Source organism: Panthera pardus, unplaced genomic scaffold (genome assembly GCF_024362965.1).
Source record: "Panthera pardus isolate Hobbes unplaced genomic scaffold, ASM2436296v1 HiC_scaffold_21, whole genome shotgun sequence".
Lineage (NCBI taxonomy): Eukaryota > Metazoa > Chordata > Mammalia > Carnivora > Felidae > Panthera > Panthera pardus.
This window is the reverse complement of record NW_026526777.1, coordinates 64,997,372-65,011,436: the sequence shown is the minus strand read 5'-3', so window position 1 is coordinate 65,011,436 and position 14,065 is coordinate 64,997,372. Positions and strand designations below refer to the sequence as shown.

Below are 14,065 nucleotides of genomic sequence, written 5' to 3'. Positions count from 1 at the left end.
AGTGGGGGTGGGGTGGGGGGGGTGGGATGAGGTATAGGGGGATGGGGAGAAATGTCTGGAAGAGTGAAGGGAGTGCACCAGCATCGTGATGTGAATGCTGGGGGTGACCACGGAGAAGCACAAGGACTGGAAGGGGTCTACCTAGAAGAGTCGATGAGTCAAGAGCTCATTAAACAAACACTTAGGCGGCACTGAACAGTGTTACAAACCCATTAGATTTCTTCCAGGTTTAGAGGATAATTTGTCTTTAATTTTTCTGGGTTTATTCAAGTTTTACCCTTGGTTCCAGATCCCTAACCAGTTTCTCCCAGACCCAGGGGAGCGCACGTTCACATACATTGCCGCAGGAAGCATAAATGGGCAAAATCGATTTATTTTGTCCTAAAATGTACCCGGAAGAAAAACGAAGCAGTAATAAGCAAGGGATATTTGAAAAAGAATAAGGAACTTTCTTATCTAGATACTGATACATTCATTAAACTGCTTTAGAACAAGATCCTTGCGTACATAAGAATCTGGTGTATGATAAAGTTGATGTTTATGATTAACGATAAAGGATGAAGTATTAAAAATGTGTTGACAAAATACATTATGCATAAAGATATACTTCATGTACCTAAGAATTCCAGTGTGCCTAAAAATAACCATAGAGAAGAAAATAAAATAGATTGAAAAAAATCTTAACTGAGAAAAGATGACCTAGATAAAAGCAAAACCTTAGAACTTACACCGGAAAACCACAGACGTTTGACAAACATTTCCAACTTTTTATTGGGTAAAACCGCATGAATGACATCAAAAGATAAACCACACACAGGGGGACAAATTCGTAACACTCCATAGCAAAGATTAGAATGAGCTGCGTCTTCCTCTCTAAAAGATTCTCTTTGGTTCCTGAGTTCTGACAGCAAGTCAGGAACGTCGTCATCTGAATCCGTTTGATTTTGGATACAGCAGTGAGGGTACATATAGGAAGGGATTTCTCAAGACTTTATCAAATCTACGTAATTCCAGAGTTTAGGTAGCAGAAATTCAGACCACAAAGGATACAGTGTACGAAAGCTCCGTTAAAAAAATAACCCCCATGGACAAGTGAGAAATCACAGTAGAAATCAGTGGCTAACAAACATGAATGAACATTCTCACTAGAAAACAAAAAAATATTGATGAAAACAGTAAGCTACCATTCTTTTCTTAACCCATCAGATTGGCAAATATAAAAAATATTGCTAAATATTGCCGGTGTTGGTAAGGGTGTGAGGAAGCTACTGCAGAAGTGTGAATCAATGACAGTTAATTAACCATTCTACCTCTTGGAAATCTATTCTATAGAAATACTTGAACATATGCGGAGACATACTCCAGGATATTCACTGCAGCTGTCTAGAATACTGAAAACCTAGAGACAACATAAATATCAGTTACGGTAAATCCGTAGTATAAACTATCATACAGCTCCTAAGAGTGAGGTAACTCAGTACAAAGGGACATAAAAAGACACATAAAGTAAAACACCAAGTCACGATATGTTATCTGTGGCATGGTCACATTATTTGCAAAATAAATAAATATGCCCTTTGTGCATGTTTACACGCTAAATATGGAAAAAATACAACAAAACTGCCATCAACTACAGCAAAAGAAAGTTTGAAGGATACAGTTCAATCTCTGTTCACAGTTTGGGAAAGGGGCATAGCTACAGCAGGGGCAGGGGTGCAGTATAAAGGGATACTTTCATTTTTACCTAAACATTTGAAGACAGTTATTGAGGTGTAATTGACAATGTTACACCAGTTTCAGCTGTGTAACACAGCGATTTGATATTTACACACACTGTGACATGGTCCCCCTAATAAGTCTGGTTCTCCTCTTTCACCTTACAATGTTATTGACATACAATACATCCTAGTGAGCTATTTATTTTATAACTTGAAGTATGCACTCCTTACTCCTCTTCACCCATTTTGCCCTCCCTTTCCCAAAGACCCTCCCCTCTGGCAACCACCACCCTGTTCTCCCTTGGTCTGGGTTTTTGTTCTGTTTTGTTTTGTATATTTCACACATAAGTGAAAGCAGGCAGTATTTGTCTCTTTCCGTGCATCTGCGTTATTTCACTTCTAATACACTCAAGGTTCATCCGTGCTGCAAATAGTAAGACTTCATTCTTTTTTATGGCTGAGTAATATTTACATGCTATACTACTCATATGGCTGAGTTCTCAGTCAATCAACCACATTTGCTTTAGCTGTTCATTCAGATGGACAACTAGGTTGCTTCCATCATCTTGGTTACCGTAAATAAATCTGCAATGAACACAGGAATGCACGGTATCTTTTTGGATTAGTGTTTTCATTTTCTTTGGATAGATACCCAGAGTACTGGAATTGCTGGCTTATAAAGTTGCTCATGTTTTAATTTATTGAGGAGTCTACATACTATTTCCCATGGTGGTGGCACTAATTTACAATCCTACCGATAATGCAGGAGGGATCCCTTTTCTCCATATTCTGTTATTTCTTGTCAGAAGAAATACCTTGTCAGGTAACAGCCATTCTGACAGGTGTAAGGTGAGATTTCATTGTAGTTTTGATTTGTGTTTCCCTGATGATTGGTGATGTTGAACATCTTTTCATGTACCTGTACGTCTTTGGAGAAACATCTATTCAAATCATCTCCCCATTTTTTAATCAGACTGTTTTTTGCTACTGGGTTCTGTCAGTTCTTTACATATATTTCGCCCACTCAGCGGGTTGCCTTTTCATGTTGCTGATCATTTCCTTTACTGCATAGAAGCTTTTTAGTTTGATGTAGTTCCATTTGTTTATTTTTGCTTTTGTTGCCCTTGCCTTTGGAGTCAGATCCAAAAAAAACATTGCTAAGACCAGTATCAAAGAGCTTATCACCGCCTAGGTCTTCTAGGAGTTTCATAATTTTAGGTTTTACATTCAAGCCTTTAATCCATTTTGAACTGATTTTGTCTATGGTGTAAAACAGTGCGCAGCTTCATCCTTCTGCATGGAGCTGTCTGGTTTTACCAGCACCATTTATTAAAGACACTGCCCTTTCCCTATACTCTATTCTTGCCTCCTTTGTGGTAAATCAACTGACCAAAAAATGCACGGGTTTATTTCCATGCTCTCTACCTTTCTACTGATGTATCTGTTTTTATGCCAATATCATACTGTTTTGATTACTAGGGCTTTGTAATATTTGAAATCAGGGAGTGTGATAGCCCCAGCTTTGTTCTTCTTTGTCAAAATTGGTTACTCAGGTCTAAAATCTGTTTAGAATTATTTCTAGTTCTGTGGACAATGCCACTGGAATTTTAACAGGGACTGCATGGAATCTGTAGATTGCTTTGGATAGCATGGACATCTTAACACTATTAATTTTTTCAGTCCTTGAGGACGAAATATCTTTGCTTTTTACTTGTCTCCAATTTTTTTCATGAATGTATTATAGTTTTCAGTATATAGGTCTTTCACCTCTTTGACTAAATTTATTCCTAGGTATTTTACTCTTTTTGATTCAACTGTAAATGGGACGTTTTCTTGATTTTGCTTTCTGACAAGTCTGTTACTAGTATACAGAAACACAACTGATTTTTACATATTAATTTTGTATCCCACAACCTGAGTTTTTTATTAGTCCTAACAATTTCTATATATGGTATCACGTCATCCGTAATAGCGGCCGTTTTACTTCTTTCTTTCCAATTTGTGTATGCCTTTTATTTTTCTTGCCTAATTCCAGTTATATGCTGAATAAAAGTGGGGAGAGTGGGCATCCTTGTTTTCTTCCTGATTTTGGAGAAAAAGGAGGAGGTTGGTGGAGAACAATGTTTACCGGGTCTCAAAGTATCGTACCCCACATTTCTCTAAATTATAAGAAAAAGAAAGACACCTTTGACAATATGAAAAAAAATATGGTGAATATCTTATGTGGGTGATTAAACAGAATCACCAACAGCTGGACACACCGATGTTACGTGCCTCCTGATGTGACAAAATAGAAAGGCCACAACATTTTCTTTGCTGGTTTTGTCAAGATATGTTTAACATATCGTATGCTTCCATAAGGAAAAAAAGCAGTAAGCCTGGACTACGGGATATTCTAGAAGTAACCTGGTCTTTTCAAAAATAGTGACATAAAAGTCAAAAGAAGAGTAGTTATTACTCTTTAAAGAAGATGAAAAAGATATGACAACTAAATGCAATGAAGGGACCCTGACTGCATCTTACATTAAACCCCCGTCTTCTTCCCCAAGACTTTATTAGGGGAAATAATAATGAATGGGAAAATTCTTGGGTGTCGTAACAGTACTTTGGTTAGGCAGAGAAAATGCCCTGTTAGGTAGGAAATGCATGTTCAAGTATTTTGAGATGAAATGCTATAATGTTTGTGACTTAACTCTGTGTGGGTGTGAATGCGGGTATGTGTATGTGTAAGAGAGGGTATGAGAAAGCAAACGTGGTTAAAAATTGGTGACTCCAGGTGAAGAGTATACAGACTACTCTTCTTTCCAGTTTTCCTTCTCTGAAGCCATAAACATTTTCAAAATAAAAAGTTAGGGGGAACTAAAGAAAATGATCTGGTTCTCGCCTCCTTACGAGAGAAGACAGGCTTTTTCCATTTTTCTTGCTATCCTCCTCCTTTCTCTCCCTTTTCAGAGAAAGAGTAGAAAACACCACAAGGGGATCAGCTAGTCTGCACACAGTTTTTGCTAGGCTTTTGCAGTCACTGGCTGGTTTCCTTTTCTCTAAGACTTAAACTGCCTTTTCCATTTGAAAAATTCCATTGTTTATGCTGTTTGCAACCAATAATTTGGTCTGTGTACTGTTGATTTCCTTAACAACAGCACCGACAGGCTTTTGTTCTGGATGCAGACAGCTCCGCTTTAAATGTGACCTTTTCTCTTTTTATAGAGTAGCTTCTCTTTCAAAATATAGAATATTCTCCACAGAGATATATCCAAAATGGTTTGTCTGCGATAACTCAAAAGGTTTTACACTCTTAGGAAACGAAACATTTATTTCCATTTAATGCCTATATCGCTTAACTTTAACAATTTAGCTTTTAGGTGAGCAGTAAATAGCTTTTTCCAAAAGTGCTTTTATAATAAATTTCTATAATGGGAATCTAAATGCTTTATTAACGGAAAGGTTTTCACGAAAATAAAAATCATACACAAACGGTGACTTCTGGCCAGGAGTTAAGACAGGGAGGGCAAGGAGGGGAATGCACTTGCCAGAGTGGGGATCTTGAACTCAGATCTTTTATTTTCTGCCCTTTCACAACTGAAAATAATCTCTCCGATGCTTAGAACTCCTTTAAGTTGGCTGGGTAGGTACTCTACTGTTTTAGAGTCGGAAATGTCCCTGCATTTGAGACTTTACATTCTACAAAAGAAAAATGTGTATGTTTTGATGCATTTTTAGAGTTGGAAGATCTGTAAAATATGAGAAACATAAAAATGAGAGAGAAATGTCCCATCCAAACATCTGGCCAGTCCCTTGGAGTTCACTCTAAGGAGATCTGATCTCCATAACGTTTCTAATGAATTGCTGACACACGACAATGGCAAATGAACACTTGGTAGCATTCACCTCCACTCTCAGATGGAACGTTGGACCATCAGGTCAAGTGTTTTTGTTCAAGGTTTTGAAGCCTACAAGTTGCCAGGAAGAGGAGGTCTTAACCCAGAGACATTCCTTTGGACAGTATTAAACAGCAGAAGCTTACCCCCTCCTAACATCGTTTTTTTTCTCAAAGGCTGTGTCTCAATATTCTGTGCCGGGCAGGCATTAAAGTTGAGGCTGTTTATTCACTGTTAGCAATAACAATGGGAGACTCGACAGTACTTTGACTCTCACATTTCTTTGTAGTTTCTATACCTAGAAAGCCCCCAAGTTTAAGAGTTAATTTCTTTGTGAGATTAAAGTAACTATTTACTAGTTGGAAATCTATGACTAGATCTCTTTACTGGCCTTACAGAAATAAAAAGGATTATACAGAATGCTATGAACAACCGTATACCAACTGAGACAGAACGAACAAATTCCTGAAAAGACACAAACTACCAAAACTGACTCGAGAAGAAATAAAAAATCTGACTAGATCTATGACAAATGAGAATGGAGAAAGAGAGAGAGAGAATAGTAATTTAAACTACCCATGAATAAAAAGACTATACCCAGATGATTTTGGTGAATTCCACCAAATACTTAAGAATCTAGTACCAATTCTTCACAAACTACTCCCGAAGAAAGAAAAGGGAACATTTCCCAATTTATTCTACGAGGCCACAATGAACTTGACACCAAACACAAAGACCTCACGAGAAAACTACAGACCAACATCTCTTATAAACACAGACTCAAAAATCCTCAACCAAATAGTAGCAAATTGGCTCCAGCAACATATAAAAAAGGGCTATACACTGTGACTAAGTGAGATCTCTTCCAGGAATGTAAAGTGGTTTTAATATTCAACAAATTAATGTACTAAACCATACCAACAGAATAAAAGGCAAGCCCCACACAATCATCTCATTAGATGCAGATAAGCACTTAACAAAATCCAACACTCTTTCAGGATAAAAACACTCAACAAACTAGGAATATAAGGAAACTTCCCCAGTCTGATAAAAGGCATCTATGAAAAGCCACAGCTGGCATCATACTTACTGGTGAAACACTTTAGGCTTTCTTTCCCTTTGAGATCAGGAACAAAACAGCAATGTCTGCTCTTGCCCCTTCCAAGAGACTGTACTGGAAATTCCAGCCAGGGCAATTGCAGAAGAAAAAGAAATAAAAGACACCCAGATTGGAAAAAAAGAAGTAAAATGATCTTTATTTGCAGATGACGTACTCTTGCATATAAAAATCTTAAGAAATCCACTAAAAATCTATTAACACTAATAAACAAGTTCAGCAAGATTGTAAGGCACAAGATTAATATACAAACATCAACTGTATTTCTGCATCCTAGCAATGATGAAACTAAGAAAATTTCATTTACAGTTACAGCAAAAAATATTTAGGGATAAATTTAACAAAAAAATGTAACTCTGTATCTGAAAATGATAAAACATTATTAAATACCTAAATAAATGGAAAGACTTTCCATGCTCACAGAATATAAAACTTAATATTGTTAAGATGGCACTCTTCCCCAAGTTGACCTGTGGAATCACTGCAATCTCAATTTTTTGTTGTTGTGCAGAAATTGGTAAGATAATGCTTGAAGTCTAATATCCAAAACAATCTTGAAAAAGTCTGAAGACTGACACTTCTTGACTTTAAAACTTAGAATTGAGCTGTAGTAACTGCAGACATACAGATCAATGGAGAAGAAGTCAGTTTAGAAATAAACTCTTACATGTATGATTAACTGATCCTTGACAAGGGTGCCGAGACAGTTCAATGACGGAAAGAAAGTTCTTTTAAAAAATGAAGCCAAATAGGGTGCCTGGTGGCCCAGGGGGTTCAGTGTCTGACTTCAGCTCAAGGTCATGATCTCCAAGTTCTGGAGTTTAAGCCCCACGTCAGGCTCTGTGCTGACAGCTCAGAGCCTGGAGCCTGCTTTGGATTCTGTGTCTCTCTCTCTGCCTCTCCCCTGCTCATGCTCGCTCATGCTCTCTCTCCCTCAAAAATAAACATAAAAAAATTAAAAAAAAAAAAAAAAAAAAAAAAGGAAAGAAAGAAAGAAACTCGAACTGGACATCCACATCCAAATGAATGAAGCAGGACCCCCACCTTACACCATATACAAAAATTAACTCAAAATAGATCAAAGACCTACATGTAAGAGCAGCAAACTATAAAACTTTTAGAATAACAAAAGTGTATCTTCATGATCTTATATTAGACAATGGCTTCATAGTTGTGACACCAAAAGCACGAGCAACAAAAGAAAAAAGGAGAATAAATCAGATTCACAAAAACTAAGACACTGTACGTTCAAAGTTCAAAGGGCACTATAAAGAAGTAAAAGGGCAACCTACAGAATGGGAGAAAATACTGGCAAATCACGTATTCGGTAAGGCATGTATATCCAGAATATATAAAGAGCTTTTAGAATTCAAGAACAGGACATATAATCCAATTTAAAAAATGGGCAAAGGATCTAAACAGGCATTTCTCTAAAGAAGGTACACAAGTCAAAACCATTAAATACCACTTCACGCCCACTTCAATGACAATAATCAAAAAGACAACCACAAGCTGACAAGGATGTGGGGAAACAAATCCTCATACGCTGCTGACGGGAATTCAAAATGGCATGGCAGTTTTGGGAAAGTTTGGCATTTCCTCAAAATATTACACCTAAAGTTACTCTATGAGCCAACAATTTCACTCCTGGGTTTACACCAAGAGAAACTGAAAATACACAGTGACATGAAAACTTGTAATCAACATTCATAGCAGTATTACTTAACGATAACCAAAAACCAGGAACAATCGAAATGTCCATCAACCGATGAATGAATGAAACGTGATATATGCATACAATGCAACACCACTTCTCAACAAAAGGGAATGGAGTATTGATGCAGGGGACAACACGAATGGACCGTGAAAACATTATGCCACGTCAGGAAAGACCACATACCGTATGATTTCATTTACACGAAATGCCCGGAACAGGTAACTTAAGAAAACAAAGTATAGCAGTGGTTACTTGCGGCTGGGAGGTCTGCAGGGAAATGGAAGTGTTTGCTAATGGGATGGGGTTTCTTTTCAGGGTGAAGACAAATTTTTAACATGGAGTGTGATGATGACTGTAGGATTCTGTGAACACACTAAAATCCACTGAACTGCACACAAAGGGTGACCTGGATGGCATGTGAATTATATCTCAAGAAAACGGTTCAAAAAACGTGAAGAACAGAAATAAAGGATCTATGAACCGCAGATGAACGGCAGAAGAGCCTGTCATTTTGTAGTCGGCAAACTTAAAAACTGTTCTATAAATACCAAGTGTCCCCCAAGGACAAATTTTCCTTTGAATACAATACATACTTAGTTCCTTTGGAAAAAAAAAAATAAGGAAATTTGGCATTATAGGAAAGTTTTCCCACTGTTAGCAAAATGAAAACCAAAAAAATTCATGAAGAAAAAAAAAGTTTCCCATTTCCCTGTGCTTACTCTAACAAATGGTCCAATGTAAACTTCAATCTGAGTGAAATAAAATATGCAGATCATGACTGTGGGGCTTTCGACCAAAACAAAAACAATGAAAAATATACAAGCTACTGTAAAACATTTTCTTTAAAAAAAAAAGTTTTAATGTTTATTTATTTTAGAGACAGAGAGAGCACAAGAGGGGGAGGGGCAGAGAGAGAGGGAGACACAGAATCTGAAGCAGGCTCCAGGCTCCGAGCTGTCAGCACAGAGCCTGACATGGGGCTTGAACCCCCAAACCATGAGATCATGACCTGAGCTGAAGTTGGATGCTTGACCAATGGAGCCACCCAGGCACCCCTGTAAAACATTTTCTAATGACACAAAAGGTGGTCCAATTAGTTCTTGAACTCTTATCCCCAGTCAAAAGCCTTTAAATAGGTTACTTCTCAAATTTCGGACAGCTGCCTTCAAAAATCACATAGAAGCCAGGCTATAAACAAATAACACATCAAGAACAGACAAAAAGATGGGGCACCTGGGTGGCTCAGTTGGTTAAGCGTCTGACTTCGGCTCAGGTCATGATCTCATGGTTCATGGGTTCAAGCCCCGCATCTGTGCTGACAGCTTGGAGCCTGGAGCCTGTTTTGATTCTGTGTCTCCCTCTCTCTCTGCCCCTCCCTCACTCGTGCTCTGTCTCAAAAATAAATAAACATTAAAAAAAAAAAAAAAAAAGAACAGACAAAAAGCAACTCTAAATACATATATTCTGGTCAGCGACCAGAATGAACATATGAACAGCAGCATATTACTGCCAAAATTCTTAGAATTTACATGATGAAGGAGATTAGATGTTTTTCTTTGGTGTAAATTTTTTTTTTCCCTGAATGAATTCAGAAGGAAAGAGGGGAAAGCTTCCGTGGGGGGGGGGGGGGGGGGGGGGTCGGTCATAGAGAGAGATGCCCTCCAAATGAGTCTGTTCTCATTGGGCTTCCTGGCTCTATTATTAGAGCACAGGCCTGAGAGGCTCCATCTTTAAAAACCGGGCCGGCTGCCTGTGGAAGACAGGTCAATATGCCTTCAAGGTCAGCATGCCTTGTCAAGTCCTTTGCCCTCAAAGTCCTGCCAAGGCTTTGCAGACGATATGGATGGTGCCTGTTTTAAGTGGGGATTTAATAAGATAAGCGTAAACAAAACAAAAAACTATATGACAGTGGAGCCTTTTCCTGAATGACTTCAGTTGCAAAACTTCCCTACCGTGATTTAACCGCTATCCTCCCCCAAGTCCAAGATTTTTGAAATTAACAGTAGGGTTTCTCAGTCCTTCTCTGACATGGTTTCCATCCTTTGTGTTTACTTTATCTCCCCACAGAGCTTTAACAGAGCTTCTCAAACCTGCTATGGAAATTCTTGCTTTTGTAGAACACCATAAAACACTGACATTTTCCAAAAGAAACAAAAAATACACAACATGAGCTCCCAGCCAAGAACACACGTCCACGAAAAACAAACAAACAAAACAAGCTGCTGAGTTAGATATGGCTGGATGTACGCAAGACTTCTGTTAATTTCTGCTGGATACGTCTTCCCGGATTTTGTTGTCTAAACAGTAGCAGGTGCCAAGGTTTACAGTCACGTACTTGGGAAAGATGGATAACCCAGAAGAGTTTCACCCAAAAGCCGTTCATCCGAACTGGAAAAGACCACTTTTACTCCTAAGAGCTTGGTTCAAGTGTAAGAGTACAACTAGCATTCAGGGGACTAGTTTGAGAACTGTCGCTCCCAGAGCTCTACAGACTGACACCGGGGCTGGCCGACACAGAGAGTTTATCACACAAAGGCCACACTGCGAGAGAGAAGGGACACAGAATGTCAGGGGCACATCCACAAGAGGTGGCTATGTGCCCAATTCACCCAGTGCTGAGGAAGAGAGGCCCTCAGTGGATTATATGAGAAATCAGACGTTTCTGCCGCAAAGGAAAACGGTCAAGCTGCCAGACGCTCCCACGAATTAGTCTTCTCTCAAACCACGAAACCAGCAAGTTACCAGAGTGTCTCCCCATCAACCACCTACTTAAGTCATCTGGATGGAGCGTATCGCCTGGTCAGCGGGCTTCATCCAGGGCGCTCCTTCCCTTAGGGTCTAACAGGAAAGCCCACAGTGTTCCTTTATTCTGGGCTAGATCCCAAGGACATGGCTTCTGTTACACTTGACTTGACTACAGATATATCGCGTGGATAGAAAGAGGTTGATCCAAGTACGACAACCCACACGGGCTGAAGAATCTGAACGATAGTGGAAAAGACACTGGGCTGTCAGGAGACCGGAGCTCTTTGCTTTGGTTTCTTCTGATGCACGTACATGAGAACTTCTTCAAGGTCCCCTGTTGGTCTCAAAGAGCGTTTGGATTCCAATTCAGATCCTGGGGCCTGAAAGCCTCGGTTCAAACTCTGGCTTCACTGTTCACTAGGTGCATAACCTAAAAAAGATGCTATCTCCCCTGTCCTTATTTATAAAATGGGGATTATTAATAGATAGCATACACCACGTGAAGTCCTCAGAGGGCTACCTGACCCCCGGGAAACAGGAAGCGTCAGGAGTAGCAAACACGTTTACTGACCATGTGATCCTTCCCTCATGCTTTCGTCTTACCTACCGGGAAATGGCCATACGCTCACGTAAATAAGCGGCTCAGTGCCAGCTATCTGCTAAATCTCGGAATTTTCAAGAATCTTTGGGAGCCGATGTCAAATTCCCAGGAGCAGTGACTCATTACAGTGAATAGCAAACAACGGCAGAATTAATTTGAGTCTGCTTTAAGAATCCCGCACGCGATCATTTATCCTCTGGAGGAGCACAGGTTTGAGGAACAGGTCTCCGTAAGTACGCCAGTGGTGTCACAGGGCGCTCCTGCAGTCACGAACAGGAGCGAGGAACTGGAGAGCCACACGTCACTTCGGCACTGGGCCGTCACGGCCTGGGGCTTCCCAAGCATACAGAAGAGGGCCGAGGAAGGAGCACGGATTCCAGCTTTACCTCTTCCGACACCAACCGCCACGGAAGCGTAGAGGGCTTTTCGAAGCTTTTTAAGTATTAATATAATAAAAGGTAAAAGGAAACACTTCACAGGAAACCTATCATCTTAAAATATGTGGGAAGGCAACAAATAACATCGATAACTGCAATTACTTTTGAGCTCCATCTTGCCTCAATGCAAAACACTGACCTAAACATTTCCATTTATTACTTTAAAGCACTGTTTACAGAAGTGAATTGACTGTGGTGTATTACAGTCCTATATTAAAATGTTACGTTATTCTTCTGACAGAGAACTTTCATTAAACTTCATTTCAGTCAGTGATTTGACTTATCAATTTAATAAAATTTTATGCTTCCTGTTTGAAAGCAGCAGTGAGGATACATGCTATCTCCGTAGTCTGGAACTTAAAACATTTAATATAACCACTTAGGTGCTGGGCCTGACTTCCTCAAAAGGTAGTATTAACTGATCTAAGTATAAAGTATGACAGTTTCCCCTAAAAAAAACCCGTGTTCGTGTGGGTTCAGGCAAGTGTTTTACTTAACTCCCATAAAAAAGGTGTTTAGGGGAAAAGAGAAGGCCTTTCACTTACTGAGTTAAAAATTAAAAATAAACCGCGAGTAGTGGAAACTGGGGTAATTCCCATAGTGCCATCTCATATAAAGCCGTCTTTGACATTCACACTGTTTGACTACCTCAGGAGGTCTTTTTGGTACCACTGGATTGAGTCCTAGATAATCTTACAGTAAATGCTACTTAATAGTAAATCATATTAAAATGCTATCTATAGAGCCTTAGCATCAGGCTAATCGTAAAACAGAGTCAATAAAAACTCACTGAATGAACTGAGACAGACTACTATCTTTTCTAGATGAAACCGTAAGCATCCAGATCTATCTGTTAATTTGCTTTATACCGTAAGAAAGATGGCACACTACATATTCTATTCCATTATCATTATTTCTAAGAATGTCCAATTTTTTCATTACCAGAGAATGTTATCTAAAATAAGCACATTGGGGCGCCTGGGTGGCTCAGTCGGTTAAGCGTCCAACTTTGACTCAAGTCATGATCTCGCGGTCCGTGAGTTTGAGCCCCGCGTGGGGCTCTGTGCTGAGAGCTCAGAGCCTGGAGCCTGCGTCGGATTCTGTGTCTCCCTCTCTCTGCCCACCCCTGCTGTCCGCTTGTATGGTCTTGCTCAAAATGAATAAACGCTAAAAAATTTAAAACAATAAATAAAATAAGCACATCACTCACTTTCTGGGTCTTAGGGAAAAAAAAATCTTTACATAACATTAACATTTTCATTACCATGCTATCTATAAATTGTTGATAACCTTAGGTATTAAGCCTCGATCTTTATTTGCTAGTAATTTTTTAGTTAATAGGGTTTCAAGTTTTGTAAATGTTCTGTAAAGCTTTTTTTGAGACAGTGTAACCAAACTTACACACACACACACACACACACACACACACACACACACACACACACACAGAGAGTCCCAGTGTATGTTTGTTTCAGCAGAACTATTCAGCCTGCACCCTCTTTTATTAAGTCCCAGTTTTGACGATCCATTTTAAGGTTAGTCCAAAGCTGGCCTTCCCAAGGACTGTGCTTTGAGACTTAAAGCTCCACAGCACTGTCCTGAAGTTCACGAGCATGAGTACACATCACTATGCACTCACAGGAAACTTAAAACCAAGGAAAATGTGCTCCTATGCATTTCACATAACGTCGGTTTCCTCCGCTTTATCAACTAGGCAAACTAATTTTCAAAAACAAATTCCTGTGCTTGTCAAAAAACCTAATTTTTAGGACCCACCACAAGCTAGACCCAGGATGACTGTAAATTGTTTTTTAAAGGAGAATGGATTTTTACAAGTCAAATCAACAGTGAA

The 14,065-nt window shown here is 39.3% G+C and overlaps 1 protein-coding gene across 1 annotated transcript in view; it reads right to left on the bottom strand.

Annotated features, from left to right (window-relative positions):
* The window catches only part of DESI2 (desumoylating isopeptidase 2), a 45,100-nt gene that overhangs the window by 14,876 nt on the left and 16,159 nt on the right, over positions 1–14,065 (bottom strand). The gene's annotated exons all lie outside the window — the stretch shown is intronic.